The 20,979-nt window shown below is 40.3% G+C and overlaps 1 protein-coding gene across 5 annotated transcripts in view; it reads left to right on the top strand.

Annotated features, from left to right (window-relative positions):
- Window positions 1-20,979, top strand: part of LOC128869556 (ATP-binding cassette sub-family D member 1) — a 297,248-nt gene that overhangs the window by 23,430 nt on the left and 252,839 nt on the right. The window contains exon 1 of one of the 5 annotated variants that reach the window (XM_054112129.1): window positions 13,086-13,300. The exons of the other annotated variants lie outside the window; for them this stretch is intronic. The gene's annotated coding sequence lies outside the window, so the exon portion shown is untranslated. Of the gene's footprint in view, window positions 1-13,085; window positions 13,301-20,979 lie in introns of those variants that run through there. 5 annotated transcript variants of the gene reach the window in all.

Here is a 20,979-nt window from a genome sequence, read left to right as displayed (position 1 = left end):
GGAAGACAACATTAAAGCATTTATATGTGAGATACCGGCCGAAACATTGGAAAGAGTATGCCAAAATTGGACTAAGCGGATGGACCATTTGAAGCGCAGTCGCGGTCAACATTTGCATGGCACTGTGTGGGGGACTATCAACGCTAGACCACCACCACTGTCTCGCTCGCGATCTTGTCTGTGCACGTTATATCCATCCGTGTTTATCAGAGAAGAGCTAGCGTGCAGCTTGGTTTCTTGGACCGCAGCTATTGGGATTCCGTGTCGGCTCATAGAGTCGACCATCTAATCTATCTGGCTCATGATACTATTGCAGTTGAATTGGAGAAGCGTGAAGCTCCTTGGGAGGACTGTCGTAACGCAGGTTGTGAGGGACGAGTGAGGTTGTCTACGCTGATGGTGGTGGCAGGGGGTAACGCAACCGTGTGTCCACTCACGGATGGTGCGTAAGCCAGAGCACCTCCGAAAGTGGCACCAACCATTGCAAGAAATCTTTTGACTGATGTCAGGTTCCGAGGTACTCTGCCCTAACACACGGAGCAAACTGTGCAGGGGACCAAGAGCTGCTGGTTTGTTGCCGCACCTGGATAGGAGCAGGAGGGTTGTGGGTCGTTGGGGGAGTTGTGTTGCGCATGAGGCTCCTTACCATTGAGGTGTTATTGGTAGTGGCATTTTGAGGTGCCGGCACTGAGGGCGGTAGCGCCGTTGAGGCAGGGGCCGCCTGATGGCGGGAGCAAGGCGTGGCCACATACCATGTGGACCACTCCCTGCGTGTCTTAAGGCTTGAACAGGTCTTAAGGTGGCACCACCCGTTCCAGTTGTTGCACCTAACCGATGTGGAGTTCGGGTGAAGCCGTTTATGACAAATGTAGCAATAGAATACTTCTGGTCCAGGATTGATTTCGATACCAGTCCTGCAGAGAAGTATTTGGAGCAGACTTGCGACGTGGGATTACTTCTGTGATGATAAATGAGGGGTGCATTAGACATGGGATTTGCTTGGGCGCCAGCCCTTGGTCGGGAAAAACCCGAGCCATTCCAGTAACGTATAACCGGGTGCCATGAGAATGATTTGTTTTTGATTACACTGACTGGTGTGGACTTCTTGAAGGCCCTATTCAGGACCCTCTCCAACACGTTCGCGCTCATATCCAAATCGGCAGCGGAATGTATCCCCTCTTCGGGCTTACTACACCCTAGTTTATCACCCCTACTCGTTCTTTTTGGATTGCTAAAGATGGAAGGGATATAGGACCTGTATTGGAGATTGAAAAGTATAAAACTGTGGTCAGATATTAATTTTCCATCTGATACCATCCAATCCTCTACAAACACACTACTGCCCTCTGTCAACAGTGTAAGATCGAAATCTTTCTCCCATCCTTGAATTTTATCTGTACTTGGGAAGATGAAATCTGGTTTCTTACCTCTATTACATATACTGAGCTTAGTATTTAGAATAAAGTTTAGCAGTGACTCCCCTCTATCGTTTGTTTCGCTACTGTTCCGTAAGGTATGCCTCGCGTTTGCGTCACACCCGATGAGACAGATGTCGTGTTGGTACTGCTTGAAAGCCGTTTCAGTTCCTCCGGGCGTCTTTCCTTATCATGAGTCATGTACGAGGTGTGTTCAAAAAATAAGGTGAATTTTCATCTTTCTCAAAAAATATTTATTTATTCATCAATTCTTTTTTATCTCCTTCAAAGGAGTCTCCCTCAGATATAATACACTTTAGCATGCGTTTTCCAATCCTCTAAGCAGGTCTGATATGAACTTCTTGGTATGTCATTGAGCTCTCTCAGCGATTCGATTTTTTGCTCCTCAACCTTAGCAAAGCGCCGTCCTTTCATGAGTCCCTTCAATCTTGGAAACAGGAAAAGGGCGCAGGGGCCATATCCACTTGTTTTTCACAATTCCCAGCGTTTTATCGTATTGCTTCACGCAAGCTGCGTATAACTTCAAGGAAATACTCCTAATTTACCGTATGACCTTGTGGTAGGAACTAATGATGCACTTCGTCATGGTAATCGAAAAACAGTGAACAAAACCGTGACATGAGATCGAACTTGGCGAGCTTTTTTTGGTCTTGGATCTCCTCGACTTTTCTATTGAGACGATTGGGCTTTGGTTTCAATGTCATACCATATAATCATGACTCGTCATCGGTCATGACCCTTTTAAGCAAATCTGGTCAAAATTCAGCAATTTTGGAACAAACTTCGCTGCCATTCGCATCATGCCCAAAATTTCCGTAAAGATTGCTTGGCATGAGCCAACCGATATGCCAAAATCCTCAACAACTTCTTTAATTATGATTCGACGATTCTCCATAACAGTTTTCTTCACTTTCTCAACATTTTCATTGGTTGTTGATGTGCTGAAGCGTCCAGAGCGAGCATCGTCATTCATATCTCCTCGACCTTCTGTGAAAAGTTTTTACCATTTTAAAAATTTTTTTGACTCAAAGTACTCGCACCGTCAAGTGTTTTTGAGCACTTAATTAAATTTTTTACACAAAATTTGATGCAACTACCTTGGTCCGTTGTTTTCGATAGCAGCAAATCGCCGAACACGCAAAACACTTGTTTTATGTATGCCTCTTACAAACCAACTAAACATTCTATATCGCTGAAAACGTGAACATATCTTCGATACGAGTGTACCAACATAAAAAAATAATAATCGAAAGTCGAATGTACGTAGTCCGCGAAATTTGAAAATTCACCTTATTTTTTTAACAAACCTCGTAGAGTGTTAGTATTGTTTCGAATTTGAGGGATGCAAGAGGATAACTAACGTCATATTAATGCAATTGCAACCCGATGATGAGCGGTAACCTAGTGCGATAAGAAGAAGTCAGTTAAATGGTGCTGACCTCAAAAATATCATAGAAGCAAAATACGTATGAAGGAGACCATCTAAAACTGAAGTAGCAATAGAAATTCATGTAGCTAAGGCATATTGAGTGGCTGGATTTGGAGTACCTATTCAGTTACATTCTGATCAAGGAAAAAACTTCGAATCCCCAGTATTTAAAAAGACAGATTACTTATTGGGAATCAAGAATGAGATGGAACAAGTGAACTATTAAACTGTACCCTGTAGAGCAGTTGCAAAAGGTAGTGGGAAAGGGCCAACGAAATTGGGACAAACTCATCCAAATGCTTCTGTTGGCGTACCGCTCAGCTGTACATGAAACTACCGCCCAACAACCCACAAGTACCATCTGTGGAAGCGATTTAAGGTTTCCGTGTAATAAAGTGTTCGGGAGAGATGCCAAGGACTGTCACTACAGCAGCATTCCCCGCGCATGTATCGGAGATGTTTATGCTGCTACAACAATAACAGAAGTTGCCCGAAAATATGAGTTGCCACATCTACAATCTAAAATAATTGTTAAGTGCTTAAATATAAGCGAGGGTACATGTGAAGAGAGTTATTAGACTTAAGGGGGGAGCCTGGTTTATGAGGTCTAAAAATTTCATCTCTTTGCGATTTTTTGTTTTAGAGAAAAAAATTAATTTAGCATTGCAAAGTTTTTTCTATCTTTTAATGAACATTTAAAAAGTATACAAAATTTTTGTACTGGTTAAAATAATATAAGTTGAAAAAATGTTTAACATAATAGGACTATCAATAAGTTCGTGCGGTTTTTTTTCGAAATTTGAAACTTTATTGACGTAAAATGGTTACAAATTTAATATTCAAAATATTGTCCATCGCTTACTACTACTTTTTCCCATCTTTCTGGCAATTCACGGATTCCCTTTGTGAAAAATTCGGTCGGTTTTGCCGCAATCCACGAATCGATCCATTTTTTGACTTCATCGTAATTACGGAAGTGCTGGTCAGCCAGGCCATGTTGCATCGATCGGAAGAGATAGTAATCGGATGGCGCAAGGTCTGGACTATACGGCGGGTGGGGTAGGACATCCCATTTGAGCGTTTCTAAGTATGTTTTGACCACTTGTGCAACATGTGGCCGAGCATTGTCATGTTGCAAAATAACTTTGTCGTGTCTATCGGCGTATTGCGGCCGTTTTTCTCGCAGTGCTCGGCTCAAACGCATCAATTGTCGTCGGTAGACATCCCCCGTAATCGTTTCATTCGGTTTCAGTAGCTCATAATACACAACACCCAGCTGGTCCCACCAGATACACAGCATAACCTTCAGGCCATGAATATTCTGCGCCGACGTCGATGTTGAAGCATGGCCAGGGTATCCATACGTTGCCCGACGTTTTGGATTATCGTAATGGACCCACTTTTCATCGCCAGTCACAATTCGATGCAAAAAACCCGTTCTTTTGTGCCGTTGAAGCAGTTGTTCGCATGCCATAAAACGGCGTTCAACGTCTCTTGGCTTCAATTCATACGGCACCCAATGGCCTACCTTTCGGATCATTCCCATGGCTTTTAAACGTTTGGAAATGGTTGATTGATCAACTCCCAAAGTTTTTGCAACCTCTTCTTGCGTTTGAGCCGGATCTTGATCGAGCAATTCCTCCAATTCGGTATCCATGAACTTTGGCGGCGCACCCTCGCGTTCTTCGTCTTCCAAGCCAAAATCACCACTTTTAAAGCGTGCAAACCACTTCTGGCACGTTCGCTCAGATAGAGCATGCTCACCATAAACTTCCACCAAGATACGATGACTTTCGGTTGCTTTTTTCTTCATATTAAAATAATGAAGAAGAATTCCCCGCAAAAACACATTATTTGGCACGAAATTCGACATTTTCAAGTGTGGTAAAAATATTGTTGTTTACGCTTCAAATAAAAAACTTATACTGACGTTTGTGCCTTACGACAGTAGCTCTCCAATGAATGTTTGGAAATGTGGATCGATGGAATAATAATCAAGTTACGCCATCTGTTGTAAAACCGCACGAACTTATTGATAGTCCTATTAGATATTAGTAGAGGGCTGCAACGCTGGAGTTTCCAACTAGCGTACAAGATACAGCTCGTAATTATTATCTAAAGCAAAAAATTCAAATGGATTTCTACTTATCATGATTTTTTATTCTAGACGAACTAAGAAAACAGAGAGAAATTCCAAAATTTCAACCTTTTGGAGGTTTTAAAGAAACAAATGCCTTCTATAAAAGAAAATTCACTTCAACTTGGTATAAAAATCTTGAAACATTTTTTTTTATATATTGTTAGTTCAAATAGAAGAGAATTTAATACTGAAGGGAACAAGCTATGCTTCATTTCAAAAGGTTCATTAGTTTTTTTTCATTCATGTACGCCAATTCAAAGAAATCATTAAAATGAAAAGTCGAGAAAAGAAGATAAAGTTTGTACTATAGCTGTCCGGTCACAGCGTAACTACCTAACGCTCGCCTACCTTTGGCTTTGTATCTACGGAAATATTGAGAATTAGGCTCTGTAACTTCGTATGAATATTCTGAAAAATATTAGGAATCGCTTAAAACGAAAAAAACAAAAATTGATTTTTTTGACCTTATAAACCAGATTCCCTCCTTAAGTTGAGCGTGTAAGATTAAGCCTTGAAGTTCAATAAAGTACGCAAGTTGTGGTGCCATTAGTTCGTGTTAGTTCGTGACTTTTATTTAGTAATCCAGTGCTCGAATTTAGAGAAATTATAGAGGGTCGTTTATTTGGACAAAAGCGTAACGCTATGTTCTACTCTTATTCATTATATTTTTAATTTTTTTTTTAATTTAATTTAACCTGGCAAACAGACTGCAATCCCAAACAGAGTTATTTAAGCAGTGGGACTCTTAGAAAGAGAAAGTATCACGCACTAATTTGAGACTGTTAGAAAATAGAGTATAACATTTGCCAAAGGAGCCAGGTCTGCATTTTAGTACACGGTAAATACAATGCTCAGTAGTAATGTGCAAAATTACGTCCGCATCTAGGGATAATTGCCTCAAAGGATAAAGATTTGAAAGGAAAGTAAAAACAGTAGCTGTGGCAGTAACATTTGTATTATGTACTTCGTCCCAAAATTGATTTTGCTTCCTATTTATTTCTATAAACCTTATTTTGTGAAACTTGATTCGCCCGATTCGTCTCTCGATGTATCCATAAGGGTGGCTACGATTTCAGCTAATACTTCGTCAGAAACAGCATGCAATTTCAAAATTGTGTTTACGAGTTTCGCCTTTAGTATTTTGTGTCCAATAATTAAAACGGCAGCCGTCGTAGCTGAATGGGTTGGTGCGTGACTACCTTGACTACCGTGACTATACTTATACAAGAACCATGGGTATGTCACAAGCGTATCTGTGGTCTAGGTGCTATGTCAGGACAAATACTTCATTGTGAAGGGAATGTGAGACCGCGAGCATGTATTATCATGCCGAGGTTGATCGAACACACGATGTTAAAAGAGCTATGCTCCTGAGATATCGTTGTTGCAAAGATAAAGTACTTGAAGAGTGGGAACAGTGTCGAAGCTATCATAGTTTCGGCCTACCTACCCTACAACTCTTTACAGCCACCTCCTTCGAGGGAGCTAAGAGAAGTGGTCGCAGTGGGCTGTGACGCGAATTCACAAAACATTGTATGCGGAAGCCGCAAATGCAACCCCAAAGGTCTCAAGTTGCTGGATTTTATCCTGGCATCCGATTTGGTCATTCAAAACGCTGGTAACAAACCAACTTTCGTGACCAAAAGGAGACAAGAGGTGATCGATTTAACACTTACCAATAGGTCAGTTGGAAATCAAATGAACCGTTGGCCAGTTTTGGAAGAGGATTCTCTTTCTGATCATCGGCTTATCGAATTCCGACTGGGAATTGATACAATAGTAATACCGTCCGGTAGGAATACTCGAAACGTGGACTGGGACAGGTATGGTGAGCTTGTAACAGAGCGATTACCAAACCTGAAAAAACTCAAATCAGTAGAAATGACTGAAGATGCTACTAAGAAATTAGAAGGTACTTTAATCAATTGCTTTGAGGAACTGTGCCCACTCAGGCAAAGGTGGAACGCTGAAGTGTCGAATCTTCGTGTACGGTCCAAAAAACGTCTTAATAAGGCCTTAAAGACCCAAACAGAAGAGGACTGGGGTAATCATCGAGAGAGAATATAAGAAAAAAGTACGGAGAGGCTAACTTGAATCCTATAGAAATTTCTGCAGTAACGTCGAAGAAATGAGGGTAACAGAGAGACTTTGTAAGGTCCTACATCTAGACCGCTCAGTAAGGCTGGATTCAATTCAAAAACCTGATGGTTCATACACCATTTCAAAATCGGAAACGTTTAATGCTCTACTCGAAACCCATTTTGCGGGTAGTAGAACTCTCTCTGAAGAAGAGAGTGGCATGAACAATAACGGTAGCAACGGTGGAACCTCTAGGTACAGCTGGTATATTGCTAGTCGGATAGTGACAAGGGAATCGATAAGGTTTTCCTTATCTTCCTTTGAGAACTTTAAGTCCCCTGGACCTGACGGAATATATCACAGCCTGTCTTGCATTTGGTTATATACCATCCCAATGGCGACGCGTAAGAGTAGTATTCCGAAACCAGGAAAAGATGACTATTCCCTAGCAGAAAGTTTTAGATCAATCACTTTGACATCGTTCAGGTTGAAAAGTCTGGAAGGAATGGTGGAGAAACATATTCGAGTGGGGGTATTGCCGGAAAGTCCACTTAGTAGAAATCAACACGCTTACCAGAGTGGAAAATCATGTGAATCAGCCTTACACGATCTTGTTTGCAAGATTGAAGCCGGGCTGGAAGCTGACGAATACACAATGGGCGTGTTCGTGGACATTGAGGGGGCTTTTGATAATGCCACTTTCGGCTCGATATGTTCTTCTGCCGAACGACACGGAGTTAATCAAGCCATTATAAAATGGATATATTCCATGCTCTCTGAGAGGCTGTTAACCGCTGGTGGGAGCAGTGGCGAACAAATCACAGTCAGGGCCAAGCAAGGATGTCCCCAAGGGGATGTTCTTTCTCCGCTACTGTGGTGCTTCGTCGTAGACTCTCTATTAGTGGAGATGCAGGAACTCGGTTTTCACGTCCAAGCATATGCGGACGACGTCTGTGCGCTAACATCGGATAAATCCTTAAGGAGGCTTTGCACGAAAGTGCAGAAGATTCTTGACAAAAGCGATGACTGGATAAGATGCTGACTTGGGAGACACACGTTTCACTGAAGGTGAATCGTGCATTGAAAATTTTTCAGCAATGTCGTAGAGTTTTTGGCAAAACCTGTGGTCCTATGGATATACACAGAACTTATCAGACCAATCACTTACGCTTCTGTGGTCTGGTGGCGACGGAGCATGGTTAAGTCCACAATCCGAGAACTATACAGGCTGCAAAGAAGTGTATGTTTATGCATCACGGGAGCCATGAGTACAACCTCTGGTGATGCCCTAAATGCTATGCTTGATTTGCTCCCGGTGGATCTAAAGATACCACAGGAAGCAATAAAAGCATTGTGTAGACTCCATAAATATGGTTTCTGGCACGAAGATGGAACTTCGGGACACAGAGAAATCTTTAAGTTGCTGTCGGAGCAGTATCCACCGTTTTTGGCACCTAAAGATGACCTGATACCCACAGTTTCATTTGGAAGGAGATTTGATATCAGATTTCCATTGCATGAGCAATGGAGCCATCCAGAAAGCATTCAGGGAGGTTTGACGGCTATTGTCTTTACCGATGGGTCCAAGAATGAAATAGGGTACTTGAACGATAGCAATAAGTATCACTATGCTATGGGGGGAATGGCAACTGTTTTCCAAACAGAAGTTTTTGCCATCCTAAAAGTAGTCGAATGGATAATCGAGAGCAGATGGAGTGGGAAATAGATTGGAGTATTCAGTGACAGTCAGGCTGCATTGAAGGCCCTGGAGAACGCGAAGCAAATCTCAAAGATTGTTCAAGAATGTAAGAAGAAGCTTAATTCTGTCGCAAGACAAAACAGGCTTGTACTTATATGGGTTCGGGGACACTCCTGTGTTCAAGGAAACGAAATTGCCGACGAATTGGCCAACCGTGGATCAGCGGTGCTCCCACAGGGGCCAGAGCCAATAATCGGAATCAGTCCCGCAGGAATCAAGAATTGGATCAACGATTATGTAGGCAATGTACATAAAGAGCGATGGTCCGGTCTGGAACGCTGCAGAACTGCAAAGTGTTTTGTGACAAGTCCGAACAGAAAGCTGTCAAACTTTCTACTAAAGCTTAGAAGGAAAGATATTCGGTTGATGGTCGGTATCATTACAGGACACAACCCATGGGGTCAGCATATCACCACCATTGGAATCATCGAGAACCCGCTATGCCTGTCATGCTTGGAAGAGGCGGATAGCACTGAGCACTTTCTCTGTGAGTGTCCTGCCTTTTCTAGAGCGCGACTACGAGTATTGGGTTCCGATGTCATGAGAATGAGTAATATTCGTTCTCTAAAACTGGAGGATATTTACAGATTTGCCAAAGAATCTGGAAAATTCTCACTGGACTAACTATCTCTATCTCTGTCTCTATTCTTTCCTATCTCTTTCTCTGATACTTTTCTCCTTCCCTCCTTGACTATCTACCCCCTTTCCAGAGCTTTAAATACAATGGGCTCTTTAGCCTGAGTATTTTAGGAGCCACCAAATCTCCTGGTGCTCCTTGGCTCGACCTTTTCAAATTCAAATTCACGCGTGACTACCATTCGGGAGTACGTAGGTTCGAATCTCCGTGCATGAACATCAAATAATAGAAAACGTTTTTTCTAATAGCGGTCATCCCTTGCAGGCAATGGAAAAACTCTGAGAGTATTTATGCCATGAAAATCTCCTCACAATAAACCGTTTGCCGTTCGGAATCGGCTAAACTGGACAACACAAATAGGAGGAGCTCGGCCAAGCACCTAACAGAAGTGTACGCACCAATTATTTTTTTATATTTTTAATGAAAACACAGTAAAATAATAATGAAAATGGCTTTATTGTTTTTCCAAATAGTCTCCATTTAAGTCAGTACATTTCTGCATTCGCTTGAACAATTTTCCAAACATAGCACTCGAGAAGTGGATACCTGGAAAATGAGCTGTTTAGAGGCCTTACCAGCTTCACCAGACGTTTAAGAAAAATAAGTCATTAGGTGCCAAATCAAGGTTGTAAGACGGCAGATCCCTGAAATCGATCTGTTTACTGTGCAAGGTTGGTTTTCCTTAGTTCTCCGAAAAATTCTGGCAAACAAATATTTGTTTACCATTCAATAAAAAATAAGCCACTAAAAAACAAGCTAGGCTCGATAAATACTGGCTAGGCGATTCTCAGCACCAATAAAACAGATTTTCTTCCCTCGAATTAGAAGATGATCAGGTTCCCAAGCCCAAATAAAATAATCCGAAGCCCCCACCAATTTTCGTTGACAAAGGAAGTAACATTACCCCTTTAATAAAGTCAAAATACCAATAGTAATGGTTTTAATCGTACTTAACAAATTCAGAAAAACTAAGGTAATAATTTCTGACAATGAAAAATCTTTTCAATCCCATGCCGTAGCCAATTTATTGGAGGATCAGTTTGACATCAATCAATTTTTCATACCTGCTTTACATAGCAATAGTAATGGTCAAATAGAGAGGGTGCATTCAACTTTGACAGAAATCGCACGTTGCATTAAAGCAGAGTAAAATTTAACCGATACCACAGAACTGATCTTACTTGCAACTTATAAAGACAATAACAATGTGCAACAAATTCAGGTTAGCAAAAATTAGGTCCATTCTGAGAGTGGCGGGTGAAAATAGAGGCGAAATTAAAGGACCCGTATCGGGCCGTTTGTTTATGTTAGTTCGAATTTTTTTTAATCGGCCTTCGAAGTTTGCAGTCAAATGCCGATTTTCAGTATATTGTTTCATAAGTACCACAAAAATTTTCGAAATCAATTTTTTCAAAAATTGTAATTGTTGCACAGGTCTCTAGCAATAATTTGGCTTTTACAGATTGAAAAAATATCAATTAGTCGACGAGTTATAGCCAAAAAACCATATAAACAATTTTGCTCCGATTTCGAACTTCGAAGGCCGATTAAAAAAAAATTCGAACTAACATAAAAAAACGGTGCGATACGGGTCTTCTAATTTCGCCTCTATTTTCACCCGCCACTCTCAGAATGGACCTAATTTTTGCTAACCTGAATTTGTTGCACATTGTTATTGTCTTTATAAGTTGCAAGTAAGATCAGTTCTGTGGTATCGGTTAAATTTTACTCTGCTTTAATGCAACGTGCGATTTCTGTCAAAGTTGAATGCACCCTCTCTATTTGACCATTACTATTGCTATGTAAAGCAGGTATGAAAAATTGATTGATGTCAAACTGATCCTTCAATAAATTGGCTACGGCATGGGATTGAAAAGATTTTTCATTGTCAGAAATTATTACCTTAGTTTTTCTGAATTTGTTAAGTACGATTAAAAGTGCATTTTTGATGTCAATTGTTGATCTATCGGAATTGTGACTGTAAATTTGGAAAATTTATCAATACATGTGAGGAAATGGGAGTTATCCACAGAAAATATATCTATATGCAGAATCTGACCTGGATATTCCGGTGTGGGTGTTTTGCCTATCTCTGTTTTTGTAGGATGCCTATTATATTTGTTTTCCAAGCATATTCTACAATTCTTGGCTATCGTAGTTAAGGTCTTCTTAATTTCTGGAAAAAAATACTCTGACACTAATTGTTTATAATTCTCTTGAATGGAGCGGTGAGCTCTATTATGTTCCCTTGTGGCTGCCTCGATTTGATCCTCTTTTTTTACCAGGTCTATTACTAATTTTTCGGTATGTATGAATTTTACTCCCGGAAAATTTGACAAAAGTAAAGACTGGATTCTGGCTAGGGTTTCGAGGTCGCAACAGATTCCATTAACAACGTTTGGGTTTATCTTTTCACGGATGGTTTGCAAAAGGTATTCCGCGCTTTTGAAGTTTATGGTGTGCCTAATAAGTTTCTGAAATTAAATTTTAGTGGATTTACTGTTAACCTCTGATGCTGAAAGTATTAACTGAGCCTTAAATAGATTGACAGGATTTTGTATCGTTTTTATTACACCTGACAAGGAAATCTCGCTGTGAGCCGTTGACAATGAATCATTTAGGTTGTGTGTGTACTGGCGTGAAAGTGCGTCTGCCACTTTGTTTTCTTTGCCAGGTTTATAAAAATATTTTGGCGCAAATGAGTTAATAAATGCAGTCCACCTTTTAATTTTTGAATTAGGATTTCGGTCTGAAATGGCGAACGTCAATGGCTGATGGTCCGTGAAAATGTGAATATTTTTGATACCATACAGATAATGCCGTAACTTCTGGAAGGCCCAAACTATTGCCAGAAGTTCACGCTCATTCGTGGCATAGTTTTCTTCAGCTTTCGATAAAGTACGCGATATCATCGTTATCGGTTTCCCATTTTGGGATAGTACAGCACCTAAAGCGACGGCCGATGCATCTGTGGTTATTTCGAAAGGCTTAGTGTAATCTGGGTGTTGGAGAAGGACATCTTTCGAAGCCAAAATACTTTTAAGTTTGTTAAAGGCAGCGATAGCATCTTCGTCAAGTGCTATATTGATTTTTTTTGAATGTCGGCTGTTAACGTGTCCGTTTTCGCCTCTTAGGTATTTTGTGAGGGGTTTGGATATGTGAGCGTAGTCTTTAATAAATCTGCGGTAGTAACCGGAAAGACCTAAGAAAGAACGTAAGGATCTTAATGACTTCGACTCTTGGTAGTTTAGTATTGCCTCGACTTTGCTCGGGCATGTTCGAATACCCCTGTATGATACGGTAAAACCTAAAAATTCGACTTCTTCCTGAAAAAATTTGGATTTCTCTATAGACACTCGCATTCCAGCGCACTCAATTTTTTTTAATATAGCATCGACGTCTTTATAGTGTGAATTCTCATCCGGCGAAAAAATAATGATGTCATCGACATAAACATAACATATTTTTCCGATATCCTCCCGCAGGATGTCGTCTATGGCTCTCTGAAAAATGCTTGGTGCATTTTTCAGACCAAAGGGTAATCGGCAAAACTCGTACTTGCCATTGTTAACACTAAATGCTGTCTTGCATCTGTCTTTTTCCAGGAGGCAAATTTGGTGGAAACCCGACTTGAGGTCGAGCGTGGTAAACAACTTAGATTTTCCAAAATTTGAAAGAATTACGCTTGCATCCGGAATGGGATATTTATCGGAAGTAGTTTGTTCGTTGAGTTTTCGAAAATCTATTACCATTCTCAATTTCTGATTACCTTCGTCGTCCAGCCCTGTTTTTGAAACGACATGTACAGACGAATTATAAGGTGAGTATGACTTCCTTATGATACCATCTCTCAATAAAGATTCGATTTCTTTGTTAATAAAGTTTGCTGCTAAAATTGGATATGGATAACTTTTTGAATAGATGGGTGTGTCGGTTTGGGTATCTATTCTCGCAATTACTTAAGTGTTGTATGGTAGGGCTCTATTGGGGTTTGCAAATGCATTTTAATTTTTCTTTATCAGTAGCTCAATACCTGCGGGTACTTTTACCATTGTTGTACCCATATTGACCTCCTGACAATAAAAGTAGTTGAGTTTCTCTCTTCCAGTTTTATGGAAGATGAGATCAGCTTGTGTATCAATTTTTGCTTGGATACCTTTCAATAAATCATACCCTATGATTCCATCAAAGGTATCTAACTTGGGTAAAATGTAAAATGTGGAAATTGTCCCCAATATATCGATTCTGCATTTTTCTGTGATTTTATTGACTCCGTTAATGGATTTTAATTGAAAGGGGCTTTCTACCTGATTAATGCCTTTTAAAAATGAATATTTCTTTATATAATTTTTAGACGTTCCTGTATCTATTAGCAGGACAAGTCCTTAGTCCGCTCGGAAGGGTTCGCGTAATGAACGGCAAGTGGGATCTTAGCCTAAAAAATTGATTTCATCTAAGGAATTATCTGCGCATTCATATTCTTCTATTTCAGAAAAATATGGTTCGTTTTTCATTGCATTAACTCGTTGCTGTTTATTTATGGGTGCTTGGGAGGACGTGTTGCTGCCGTGCCTCTTAAAAGTGCTGACATTCTGTTGTGGCTGGGCGCGATTACAGCTTTGTTGGCGTATCTGCCATTGAGACGAGTTCTGGAAGTTCGAATCACTTCTTTGCTTAAAAGTTTGTGGCTGAGGACTGTTATATAAATGACCAGAGGTACTATTTTTAAACTCAGTCTGCCGCCTGAAGCAGGAGCTTCCTGGATCTACATCCATCGGTGTAGGGCTAGGAGTTGAAACGTTTTGGGAGCTATTTGGTTTGGAAGTTGTGCTACTAAAGCGCTTTGAAAAGGGTCTTGTTTGGGTATTTTGTGGCATTCTTCCTGTGGCATAAGTCTGAGCGAACTCATATCTTTGCCGATTGTGATGTAGCTCTTGTGCGAGTGCAAGTGCGCTGGGCAAGTCTGGAGGATTAGCTGCGAAAAGGGTGTCACATAATGGGCGTTTAAGGCCAGAAATAAATACTCTTAACGCATTTTCCCTTGCCTTTTCATTAAAAGCATTCGTGAGTTCCTCATTGTTACTATGTGTCATTATTATTTTATTTAATATCAAAGTAAGCTGCCTATCAACCGCATCATAGTACTCGCTAATAGACATTTGTCACTGTCTCAATGTGTTAAGCTGATTTTCTAATATATGAAGGGGGCGCTTATCCGCGTAGAGCTGGTCTAATCTTGCAATAATAGCTTTAAAATTTAGTGGGGTATTAAAGGCGCTAAGATTTTCGTTAGCCGAGGACGTTATTTTATTCCTGAGAATTCCCATCGCGATATAGTATGGCTCAGAACCCTCACTGTAATAGCTTAACGCAAATTTTGCCGCGTCTATCCATGTCGGATATTCCGACATTTTGCCTTTAAACTCTGGGAGTGACTTGATCAAACTAAGATCGGTATGAGTACAGTGCACTCCATCGACTATTGTTACCGGTTTATGTGGCTCTATTTTTTGAGGAAGTATATTTTGAATAGCTTGGGTTATTTCCAAAATTTGTTGGTTAAAACTTTCTCGAACTACTTCTACCGCGGATTGCACTATGCTATTAACCATATTTACATCCATTGTTCTGTATTTTTTTTATTAGTTACGCCTTTTTCTAATAGAAATATAAGTACCTATTTGATAAGCTATTTTATACCCTGCAACAATAGTGATCTTAGGGCTATTAGATAACTGAATATCTTACTTTAAATTCCTTACGATTTGGTTCAGTGATAAATAGATTACTGCTTCCAAGTTCCAGGCTGTTCCCCACGATGGGTTTTCGTCACTTCTTGGCCGCAAAGTTTATGCAAATGCTCCTACGTCTGCTTGTTTAGTCTCGAGTGGTCGATATAAATATTTTTAGTTTTTAGTTTAAATAAAGACGTTCACATTCATTTAGAAAATATTTTATGTAATATGTAAGTGTTTTCGCTCTTTTAGTTTTTACTGTTTTTTAACATTAATAACACTCTTACATTGGCTTTATTGATTACGAGGAGCTGAGCTCCGTTTTGTAGCACAGTGTTATTTTTACTTAGCGTTTTTAATCGTTTCTTGATGACTTTATATCAAGTCCACTTTATGCAATGCTCACTCTTATTTGATTTCAGTTTTTTACAACGATTTAGATCACTTAATTTATTGTTCATTATTAAGTTTTTTCTGGGCACGATTTTTTCTCGTTTTATAACGATTTTTGCTTTTGGAATTCGTTCAAGTAAGTTGGGCGCCAGTTAAGTTTTTCACTTTATATTAAAACACTTTTTGTACATATATTTATTTAGTCCCGACCACGACTTATCGTTGTCAATCAATAAATCAAATAACCCCCTTCTTATTCTAAGCTGCCACCTTAAATACCCTTTGTCTGTCTATGTTGTTGTTGTTGTCATATGCCTTGATCTTGTGTGTTTGGTGATACTGTTATTGGGATGCATTGTTAGCGAACGCCACTGTTAAGTTGTTGTTAAGCAATGCTCTTAGTTGTGTGTCTGGGTACCGTAAAGGGATTTGCTGTTTTTCATTGTTACTGATGATCACGTTAGGATCCCATAACTGGACATATTACGGCGTGATGATTACTAGGCAGAATTTATAGACGGCGTATTTGTTTGTGAAAAATAAGATCAAAGCAATGCTAACTGCTGGGTCAAATATTAGGGCAGGCATGATATGATAACTTATATAAGTATAGTTTTCGATATTCAGCAATACTAGCACGTTTTTAGAAATTTATTCAGACTTTCCGACGAATTTGGAATACAGCTTATAATTAATTTATCTGAATTTGTGAGCAATCGGGGAAGAATTCATTCAAGTCCTAGTACCAAATGTATAACTAACATCTCGCGACAAAGCCTTTATCTGTAGACAAATGAAAGCCTGAATATGAAGATCTGAACGGGAAATTAAACAGGTGCAAACATTTCAGCGCAAAATCCCTCGTGTTAAACCTTTCTTATACGGGTGGTTCCATAAAAAGTTTACATCTCAAAGATATTTTCGCAAGTTTTATGATTCTCTGTGTCTGATAATATTCGACACGCATTCTTTATTTTTAATTTTCGAGTTTTGGAGTATTGCACTACAACAAAAAATAAATAAATAATTGGCGCGTACACTTCTGTTAGGTGTTTGGCCGAGCTCCTCCTCCTATTTGTGGTGTGCGTCTTGATGTTGTTCCACAAATGGAGGGACCTACAGTTTCAAGCCGACTCCGAACGGCAGATATTTTTATGAGGAGCTTTTTCATGGCAGAAATACACTCGGAGGTTTGCCATTGCCTGCCGAGGGGCGACCGCTATTAGAAAAATGTTTTTATTAATTTTGCCTTCACCGAGATTCGAACTAACGACCTCTCGGTGAATTCCGAATGGTAATCACGCACCAACCCATTCGGCTACGGCGGCCGCTGCGTTGTTTGTCTCACTTAAGCAGTTTCAGAAGCCAATAGGGGTAACTATAATAGTCTAATGGTAGCAATAGAGGGACGTTATGGGGGTGACTGCAGGCAGCAAATTGTCGAGATGGAACTGACGACTCGCTGCCAAAGGACAAATGAGACCTTGCAGGAATATGCGACAGAGACCGGGCGTTTAGTGCATTTGGCGCATGCGAAGGAAACTATTTTCGCTGAAAATAGTGATAAGCATTCATATGAGGTACATATACGATATTCGGACACGAAACGGACATCATACTCCACACCGAAAGGGACGTTTGCTAAGACAGTGTGTCTTGCACTGACGCAGAAAACAGCAGCTCTTTTGAGTAAGCCAGTGAACAAAGTTGTGAAGAAGTGAAGTTGAGGAGCGACCTTGTGCTTTACGAGATGGATTTAAAAAAAATTCGATTCGATTTTTTTCTTCTCAACCTTAGCTAAACGCCTTTCATGGGTTCCTTCAATCCTGGGAACAGGAAAAGGGCGCAGGGGCCATATCCACTTTTTTACCACAATTTCCAGCGTTTTATCGTATTGCTTCACGTAAAGGGCGTATAAATTCAAGGTAATACTCCTAATTTACCGTATGACCTTGTGGTAGGAACTCCTGATGCACTTCGTCATGGTAATCGAAAAACAGTGCACAAAACCTAGACATGTGATCGAACTTGGCGAGCTTTGTTTGGTCTTGGATCTCCTCGACTTTTCCATTGAGACGATTGGGCTTTGGTTTCAATGTCATAGCATATAATCATGATTCGTCATCGGTCATGACCCTTTTAAGCAAATCTGGTCAAAATTCAGCATTTTTGGAACAAACTTCGCTGCCATTCACATCATGCCAAAAATTTCCGAAAAGATTGCTTGGCATGAGCCAACCGATATGCCAAAATCCTCAACAACTTCTTTAATTGTGATTCGACGATTTTCCATAACAATTTTCTTCACTTGCTCAACATTTTCATTGGTTGTTGATGTGCTGGAGCGTCCAGAGCCAGCGTCGTCATTCATATCTTCTCGACCTTCTGTGAAACCGTCAAGTGTTTTTGATCACTTAATTAAATTTTTTACACAAAATTTGATGCAACTTCCTTGGTCCATTTTTTTCGATAGCAGCAAATCGCCGAACACGCAAAACACTTGTTTCAATTATGCCTCTTACAAACCAACGAAACATGTTATATTGCTGAAAACGCGAAATTTGAAAATTCACCTTATTTTTTTAACAAACCTCGTAGAGTGTTACTATTGTTTCAAATTTGAGGGATGCAAGAGGATAACTGACATCATATTAATACAATTGCAACCCGATGATGAGTGGTAACCTAGTGCGATAAGAAGAAGTCAGTTGAATGGTGCTGACCTCAAAAATATCATAGAAGCAAAATACGTATGAAGGAGACCATCTAAAACTGAAGTGGCAATAGAAATTCATGTAGCTAAAGCATATTGATTGGCTCGATTTGGAGTACCTATTCAGTTACATTCTGATTAAGGAAGAAACTATTTAAAAAGATAGATTACTTATTGGGAATCAAGAATAAGATGGAACAGGCGAACTATTAAACTGTAGAACAGTGGCAAAAGGTAGTGGGAAAGGGTCAACGAAATTGGGACAAACTCATCCAAATGCTTCTGTTGGCGTACCCCTCAGCTGTACATGAAACTACCGCCCAACCACCCACAAGTACCATCTGTGGAAGCGATCTAAGGTTTCCGTGTAATATAGTGTTCGGAAGAGATGCCAAGGACTGTCACTACAGCAGCATTCCCCGCGCATGTGTCGGAGATGTTTATGCTGCTACAATAACAATAACAGAAGTTGCCAGTATGAGTTGCCACATCTACAATCTAAAATAATTATTAAGTGCTTAAATATAAGCGAGGGCACATGTGAAGAGAGTTATTAGACTTAAGTTGAGCGTGTGAGATTAAGCCTTGAAGTTCAATAAAGTACGCAAGTTGTGGTGCCATTAGTTCGTGTTAGTTCGTGACTTTTATTTAGTAATCCAGTGCTCGAATTTAGAGAAATTATAGAGGGTCGTTTATTTGGACAAAAGCGTAACGCTATGTTCTACCCTTTATTCATTATATTTTTAATTTAATTAAGACCTGGGCAAACAGACTGCAATCCCAAACAGAGTTATTTAAGCAGTGGGACTCTTAGAAAGAAAGTATCACGCACTAATTTGAGACTGTTAGAAAATAGAGTATAACATTTGCCAAAGGAGCCAGGTCTGCATTTTAGTACACGGTAAATACAATGCTCAGTAGTAATGTGCAAAATTACGTCCGCATCTAGGGAAAATTGCCTCAAAGGATAAAGATTTGAAAGGAAAGTAAAAACAGTAGCTCTGGCAGTAAAATTTGTATTATGTACTTCGCCCCAAAATTGATTTTGCTTTCTATTTATTTCTATAAACCTTATTTCGTGAAACTTGATTCGCCTGATTCGCCTCTCGATGTATCCATAAGGGCGGCTACGATTTCAGCTAATACTTCGTCAGAAACAGCATGCAATTTCAAAATTGTGTGTACGAGTTTTGCCTTTAGTATTTTGTGTCCAATAATTAAAACGGCAGCCGTCGTAGCTGAATGGGTTGGTGCGTGACTACCTTGACTACTGTGACTATACTTATACAAGAACCATGGGTATGTCACAAGCGTATCTGTGGTCTAGGTGCTATGTCAGGACAAATACTTCATTGTGAAGGGAATGTGAGACCGCGAGCATGTATTATCATGCCGAGGTTGATCGAACACACGATGTTAAAAGAGCTATGCTCCTGAGATATCGTTGCTGCAAAAATAAAGTACTTGAAAAGTGGGAACAGTGTCGTAGCTATCATAGTTTCGGCCTACCTACCCTACGACTCTTTTCAGCCACCTCCTTCGAGAGAGCTAAGAGAAGTGGTCAAATATACAGAATCCAATAATCTGGGGCTAATAGTGGGCTGTGATACAAATTCACAGAACATTGTGTGGGGAAGCAGCAAATGCAACCCCAGAGGTCTCTCTCTCTGAAGTAGAGAGTGGCATGAACAATAACGGTAGCAACGGCGGAACCTCTAGGTACAGCTGGTATATCGCTAGTCGGATAGTGACAAGGGAATCGATAAGGTTTTCCTTGTCTTCCTTTGAGAACTTTAAGTCCCCTGGACCTGACGGAATATATCCTGCAATGCTTAAAAAAGGAGGAGACAGGCTGATTGAGGCCCTGAAAAGGATCTTCACAGCCTGTCTTGCATTTGGTTATATTCCATCCCAATGGCGAAACCAGGAAAAGATGACTAGCAAAAAGTTTTAGATCAATCACTTTGACACCGTTCATGTTGAAAAGTCTGGAAGGATTGGTGGAGAAACATATTCGAGTGGGGGTATTGCCGAGAAGTCCACTTAGTAGAAGTCAACACGCTTACCAGAGTGGAAAATCATGTGAATCAGCCTTACACGATCTCGCTAGCACGAACTCGGTTTTCACGTCCAAGCATATGCGGACGACGTCTGTGCGCTAACATCGGATAAATCCTTAAGGAGGCTTTGCACGAAAGTGCAGAGGATTCTTGACAAAATCGATGACTGGTGCATGACAAGGTCCTTCCGTTAACCCGAACAAAACAACCATAGTCTTGTTTACTAGAAAACGGAAATTGGAAGACTTGGAAGACACACGTTTCACTGAAGGTGAATCGTGCATTGAAGATTTTTCAGCAATGCCGTAGAGCCTTTCGCAAAACTTGGGGTCTGAAACCTGCTGTGTTCCTATGGATATACACAGAACTTATCAGACCAATCATCACTTACGCTTCTGTGGTCTGGTGGCGACGGAGCATGGTTAAGTCCACAATCCGGGAACTATACAGGCTGCAAAGAAGTGTATGTTTATGCATCACGGGTGCCATGAGTACAACCTCTGGTGATGCCCCAAATGCTATGCTTGATTTGCTCCCCCTGGATCTTAAGATACAACTGGAAGCATTAAAAGCAATGTGTAGACTCCATAAATATGGT

Source organism: Anastrepha ludens, chromosome X (assembly GCF_028408465.1).
Source record: "Anastrepha ludens isolate Willacy chromosome X, idAnaLude1.1, whole genome shotgun sequence".
Lineage (NCBI taxonomy): Eukaryota > Metazoa > Arthropoda > Insecta > Diptera > Tephritidae > Anastrepha > Anastrepha ludens.
Note: the sequence above shows the minus strand (reverse complement) of the source record. Positions and strands in the feature narration are given on the sequence as shown.